Below are 7,661 nucleotides of genomic sequence, written 5' to 3'. Positions count from 1 at the left end.
TCGGAAACTGTAACAGCTTCGGGATTATAACCTGTCTCTAGGCTTTGGTAATCTGGATGGACTACCAAGGAAGACTCTCCTTCTTCAGGTGAACCTACTCTACTGCCACTAGGAGGAGTTACAAGGACCTTCAATCCTTCGTACTGACCCGGGACGTCTTCAGGAGGTCCACCCCGCGATCTACGGAGTTTCCTCAACAAATCAGTTCCGGTAACAATCTCAGGTGACTTGCCCCAAAGTCTACGGGACTGTCTCGGGAATTCCGCCACAGCTAAAAAATTTTAACTACTGCACACGCAAACAAAGTAAAATCTCAAAACAAATCACCTAAAGTCTCTAAAGAACCAAACAAATTTGAATCATACGCCTAAAGAATCTAGGGCGTCAAACCAAACACAAACAGTAGCCTTCCAGACCGAAAACTCTAGTTGGAAATGAAACCCAACATCGCTGGATTCAGTACAGAAGTGGCGGGTGGAACAGTTACCCCGGCAACCTGCTTAATGAATAGACTGGCACAAGTTCCTCCACTTTAACCATCTCGAGTGAAGTGAACCCCCCGGAAAATCCAAGTGAGTCTAGCCGACGTCTGCTCCAGGTACAGTGGGATTTTCCCTCCACCGTCACCTCGGTAGAATCCTAAAGATAATGGTCACTAAGGTTACCAACCGCAACAAATGCACCTGGGGGAACAGTCTACACTCCGACAGCACGCAAGGGCAGAGTATCAAGCTCAATCCCCTTACCGGTTCCTTGACAATAATCCAAGGTTTACCGATAAGTGACCCCTGGCTCCTCGACAATGGTTAATCCGAGGTTTACCGTTTGTAATACGTGCGTGTCTGGCGTCGTTCCCAACGAGGGAGGATTGATCCCCTCACTCGTTCGGACACGAGCTCGTGCTTCTCCTTTAAGAGGAGCTTTCCCAGAGTACAAATGAGACAATTGGATTTATTCTATCACAAGATAAGCTACTTGTTTGGTTTTGTTGTCTTGGAGAGTTAATTACTCTCCTACTCCAAGACACTAGCCTGATCTAAATTGGTGTTTCAGAGCCCTAGTAAATAAAAGTTACTAAGTTGATTTTACTTTAAGCGTTAATTTTATGGTTTTTCTTAAAGACAAAAGGTAGCGGAAATGAAACCAATGGTGTGTAGACTCGACTCGCAACCACTACAAAGATGCACCTAAGATGATTTACGCTACTTTTCTTTTTCAATGAAATTCTTAGCTAAGAAAGTTTAGAGAATGCAAATTTATATAAAAACAACTCTCTTGGCAACGAAAATCAAAGAAATAAAACTCTTTATCTTTCCAAGCATACAAACATGACCACTCATTACGTGCACGAAAACTTCTTTCTCTTTCAAAATACTCCAAAAGTTACTTGAAACAAAACTTTTCAAAGGAGATGTTTTTGTATTTTTTTTTATTTAATAAAGCATATAAATCTATTTTAACGAAAATCAATCTCAAAATCTATAAAATCTATGAAAAATTGACTCACAAGCAAATCAAAAGGAAATTTACTCTAAAGCAAACCTAACGAGGCAAAAGCCTACAAGGATGATTCTAGGTTGTTTTACTTGACCACAATCAAGCCAAGGACGACCTAATGCAGAATCAAAAAACCAGTCAAAACAAAACTCAAATCTTTTTGTTCTTTTTGTAAAATGGAATTCAATACTCAATCAACAAGCACTTCGAAATTCGCCAAAGAGACAACTCAAAGGTAAGTTGCTCTCACAGGTAGACTTTATGACAGGTCCGACTCCTAAGAAGGCTGACAAAACCAGAGAGATCTAAAGCTTGACAACTTCTACCGCCAAAGTCACTACAGGACCTACTCAAAAATCAAACCCTAGGGCTTAAACTTCTATGAAATCCACTAAAACACTCAATGCTATCGAAACAAGTTCAGGTGAAGATCTTTGACAGGAGACTAATGGATCTGGGCAGTAAAAACTAAGAAAAAGCAAAATCTAAGAGGAAAAATGTAAAAAATGGAAATTTCTTAATTTTTAGCAGGGTACGCAGGCAACCTGTTAAGACAGGCGTGGGCCCGCTCTATGCGCACAGTAACAGTGTGTACAGGTATGCACTGTGCAATACTCAGAGGGTGCGTACTACTAGAAAAACCAAGAAAAACTAAATCTAATTTAACCCTAAGCTAGCCCACCCAAATACAAAGTCACACAGCCAAAAACCAGAAAATAAATGACTTTTCTCAGATCAAAGTTGCATACAAAGGAAAAAACTTTCACATCAATGGAGTCCCCAGTATGGTCGCCATTTTGTCAGGCGGAAAGAGTCGATAGTGTGGACACAACCAACCTCCCTAGGAGCCTAAGACTCTCTAGTGACAAACAAGACAAACAAGAGGAATCCTTCTCTAAACATGCATTTACCATACCAGAAATCAAGTGTTTAGATCCTACCTGTAGTCCAACGCTGTTGTAGTAGTCCAGCCTCGCCGATCCGGATGAGCTCCTCCTTCACTTCGAAACCTGCATTCACTAACAATCAAACGATTAAATAGCACTTGATAATCTCATAAAATAAAACATATTTAACATATAGACCAAGGAGTACATGAAACAACTCATAAATAACAAGTTATTGAGAAGAATGGACTCATTTGCATTAATAGGAAACAAAAGGAACAATTACAACCTGAGCCTTGGTGTTGTGCAAGTCCCTCCCAGGGTCCATCAAGAGTTATCCTTTACTTTGACAAAGCTCACCCACTTCCAAATGAAACAAGAAAGGATGGGAATCTCTCCTCACAAGCTTCTAAATGGGAGTCCTAATTCCAGCAGCATCTACCCTTAGAAATGTTTAGCTTTCAACCTCCTCTCCTTCTGGCCCAATGCCTGTATTTATAGTCCTCAAGAGGAAGTTAATCAGGTCCACCATCAATGGGATAATCCCCTTTTTGGATGGGATAGCTCCTCTCTTGATGGGATAAATTCCTCTTTCATAGGGGTACATGAACCATCTGGAGGCGATCAATACACGTCGAACAACCTTCTAGAATGCTCTAGAAATGACCACAAGTAACTTTTTAAAGATGAAACTCGCGCCTTTTGACCTTTACAGGGGTACGCACCTGCCCCTTTACATACAGAGCGTACAAGTACGCAGTTTTTGTGAACATTAGGTGCGTACACGCAGGTAAGGCCGAGACAATCTGCGTACCCAGAGATAAACACATTTACTAAGACTTTCTCTCTTTTTGGAGTTTGACATGGAGAGCAGAGGCATAAGACTTGCCCAGGAGGATAGCATGACTGTTGATAGAGCCATACTAACTGTAAATAGCCATGGTGACATTTTTTAGTGTAACACGATGTCATAGTTGGGAAAGGACTTGAGTAAAAATAAGTGCTTCATTCCTCATAAGCATGGTCATTATTCATCACAATGTCTAGAATCTAGATTAGAAGAAGGGTAAGTGGAAGCAATAACAAAACTAGGTAGTAGAATCTATAGAAACTTAGTTGGATAAGTTTGTTAGCAAGTTTGAGAAGGATTTCTTGATGGTATCTTGCCTTTCTATCAACAAAATTCTTAGGGATGTGTGGTATGTGAATATGGAGCTTCTCATCATATGGCACCAACCCAACAATTATTAGGCTAGTTTATTTGCTCTTTGTTTAGGAGGGTTTTAACTTTTTTGGTCTATTTTATCTAGAATCTAGCAAGGATTTCATATAATCATAAGTTTGAATTGTAAATTTTCCATAATCCAAGTGCCCCATGGGTTTTTCAGGGTGTTGAATCCATATATGTAGCTAAGAAACCATTTTAAACAACAAAATTAATACTTCGCCAATTTTTTTTGCCATATTTCGGCAAAAAACTCCAAAATGTAGTATTTTTAAACAATGTCAAATGATATTCACAAATAAGTTACTTGGATAATGATATTCTGCACTTATATCATATTTCATATAAAAGTAGGAGAAATTTAGCCTTAAATTTCCATGTACTCAATAGTTGTACCATATTGAAGATAATGGGTAACATCTCGGTTGCAATTTCTATTTACTCATAAAATTCTATTGTTAGCAATCTAACTCCAACCAAAAATGACTATTTTAGATAGTGTTTCATTTGTTTCTTTATTGATGGGACTGTTCCTTAAGAAACATCAATTTTGTTTGGTCTCTTTAAGTTTGGTGCTATAGTTTTTCCAATAAATCTGCATCAGATGACCATTGTTATTGATGATATTGATTAGCCTAAAGCACTTGAGCACTTCTTGACTGCTAACTTACTTTTTATTTCAATTTGAGATTCATCAGTTGTTTCTATTTTTTTTCTTAGGATGTGGATCCCAGACTTTCAAGCTTTGTCCTGATAAAAAACAAAAGAGATGGAAAGAGCTATAGCACAAACTTGGCATACACACCACCAGAGTTTTTGAGGACATGTATTCGTATCAGTTTTTAATGGATTATGATAACCTTTGTTTACTTTTCACCTAGAGGAATCTTATAAAATTTGACTGCCTTGAAAGGATTCAATTGAGAAATAAATCAAGATTATGCAGTAGGATGGATATTCTAATAACAAACTACTTCCACTTCTAATATTGGAAATAAATTTGAAAATAGGGTCCATGAATCCCATTGGCTTCTATTGAAACTAGGATCCTATTGGTATAATTGTTGGTTCAAAGAAGGGTGTAGAGGTCACACTGTAAGCTTTGATCAAAGGAATGAAAAGCCGATTTGAACGAGAAATTTATGTATATGTGTTTTTATTTCTTCCACTCTTCATTTTTTCATCTATTGTGTGATTAATGAAATGTTCAGAAATCTATTTTTCTATTGTTAAATCAGCATTGTTTTCAGTTATTGAGCATGAGAACATTAGGATAATGATCACATAGGCTTGATAAAATTACATGGTATCATAGCTCGTTTTCTAATTGAAATTCTCCAACATTTATAGTGGTAAAACAATTGTCAGAAGGATGGACCAGTAGTTAGATGGTTTCCATATTTATTTGAAGGACTAATTTTCAGATCTAGGAGTTTGCATATTGGATCTCAAAGATGGTGTTATCTAGCTTCAGATTCGAGGATAGACTTGATGGTGCCTCATTTTTTTGTTATAGAAACTAAGGGTTATGCTCTTATTAAAAGACTGATATCTGAGATATCGTGCCTTCACCTATAGATCTGCAGTGGTTGGAAATGCACATGAGGACAGAAGTTAAGTCCAAGTGGATGATCATGCATGTCGTAAAGGATCATTTGATCCCTATGTATACGAGAAGAAAACAATAAAGGATATGTTTTATGCCCTAGTGGGCCTCTAGCAGAGTGAGAACATAAATAGGAAGGTGATATTGTGAAACAATCTTAGGTCCATAGAGATGACCTAATTAGACTTAGCCAATAGTTACCTTATGTAGGGCACACAAGTTCATGGTTAACTTGTAAAAGTTGAGGAGAAGGTTGTAGATTTAAAGCGAGTGAACATGGCACTAAATGGATTCCTAGCTTCATGGGAACCATTTGTCAAAGGTGTTTGTGATCATGAGAACCTTCCTCACATTGAAAAGATGCAGGGTGATTGTATCCAAGAGGAGACTTGGATGGAGTTGAAAGCTAACAATAAGGGCACTTACGAGAACCTTGTTCTATTTGGTTAGACAAATAAGGGAAAAGGTAAAGGACCTAGCAAGGGTAATGGAAAAAGTGAGGAGTCAACGTCATAGTTAGGAAAGGACTTGAGTAAAAATAAGTGCTTCATTCCTCATAACCATGGTCATTTTGCATCACAATGTCTAGAATCTAGATTAGAAGAAGGGTAAGTGGAAGAAACAACGAAAGTAGGTAGTAGAATCTATAGAAACTTAGTTGGATAAGTTTGTTGGCAAGTTTTAGAAGGATTTCTCGATGGTATCTTGCCTTTCTATCAACACAATTCTTAGTGATGCATGGTATGTGAATATGAGGCTTCTCATCATATGCCACCAACCTCACAATTAGTAGGCTAGTCAATCTGTTCTTTGTTTATGAGGGTTTTCGGGCATATTTTCTCGTCTAATTCGCCTAGAATCTAGCAGCGATTTGATATAATCACAAATTTGAATTGTAAAATTTCCACAATCCAAGTGCCCCATGGGTTTTTCAGGGTTCTGAACCCATATACGCAGTTAAAAAGCCATTTTAAACAAAAAAATTAATACTCCGCCAATTTGTTTTTGTTAGAATTCGGCTAAAAACTCCAAAATGTAGCATTTTTAGAAAATGTAGAACTTTTAGATAATGCCAAATGATATTCACAAATAAGTTACCTGGATCATGATATTCTGCACTTATATCACATTGCATATAAAAGTAGGAGAAATTTAACCTTTCATTTCCATGTACTCTGCAATTGTACCATATTGAAGATAATGGGTAACATCTCACTTGCATTTCTATTTACTCGTAAAAGGCTATTGTTAGAAATCTAACTCCAGCCAAAGATGACTGTTATTAGAGATCGTTTCATTTGTTTCTTTATTGATTTACTCGTAAAAGGCTATTGTTAGCAATCTAACTCCCACCAAAAATGATTGTTTTTAGAGAGTGTTTCATTTGCTTCTTTATTGATGGGACTGTTCCTAAAAAACATTAATTTAGTTTGGTTTCTTTAACTTTGGTGCTATATTTTGTCCAATAGTTCATCATAATATGACCATTGTTGTTGATGATATTGAATAGCCTAAAGCACTTGAGCAGTTCTTGACAGCTAACTTACTTTGTATTTCAACTTGAGATTCATCAGTTGTTTCTATTTTGTTTCTTATGATGGGGATCCTAGACTTTCAAGTTTTGGCATGATGAAAAACAACAAAGATGGAAAGAGCTATAGCACAAACTTGGCATACATACCCAGAGTTTCTAAGGACGGGTATTCGTATTAGTTTTTAATGGATTATGATAACCTATGTTTACTTTGCACCTAGAGGAATCTTATAAAATTTGACTGCCTTGAAAGGATTCAATCGAGGAATAAATAAAGATTATGCAGTAGGATGCATATTCTAATAGAAAACTTCTTCCACTTCTAATACTACAAATAAATAAAATTTGAAAATAGGATCTGTGAATCCCATTGGCTTCTATTGAAACTAGGATCCCATTGGTATAATTGTTGGTTCAAAGCAGGGTGTAGAGGTCACGTTGTAAGCTTTGATCAAATGAATGAAAAGTCGATTTGAATGAGAAATTTTTGTATATGTGTTTTTATTTCTTCCACTCTTCATTTTTTCAGCTATTGTGTGATTCATGAAATGTTCAGAAATTTAATTTTCTACTATTAAATCAACTTTGTTTTCAGTTATTGAGCATGAGAACATTAGGATAATAATCACATAGGCTTGAAAAATTTACATGGTATCATAGCTCTTTTTCTAATTGAAATTCTCCAGCATTTATAGTGGTAAAACAATTGTCAGAAGGATGGACCAGTTTTTAGATGGTTTCCATATTTATTTGAAGCACTAATTTTCAGATCTAGGAGTTTGCATATTGGATCTCAAAGATGGTGTTATCTAGCTTTAGATTCGAGGATAAACTTGATGGTGCCTCATTTTTTTATTATAGAAACCAAGGGTTATGCTCTTATTAAAAGATTGATATCTCGGATATCATACC

Source organism: Pinus tabuliformis, chromosome J (genome assembly GCF_031772625.1).
Source record: "Pinus tabuliformis cultivar Carrire ecotype Pingquan chromosome J, CPIR1, whole genome shotgun sequence".
NCBI lineage: Eukaryota > Viridiplantae > Streptophyta > Pinopsida > Pinales > Pinaceae > Pinus > Pinus tabuliformis.
Note: the sequence above shows the minus strand (reverse complement) of the source record.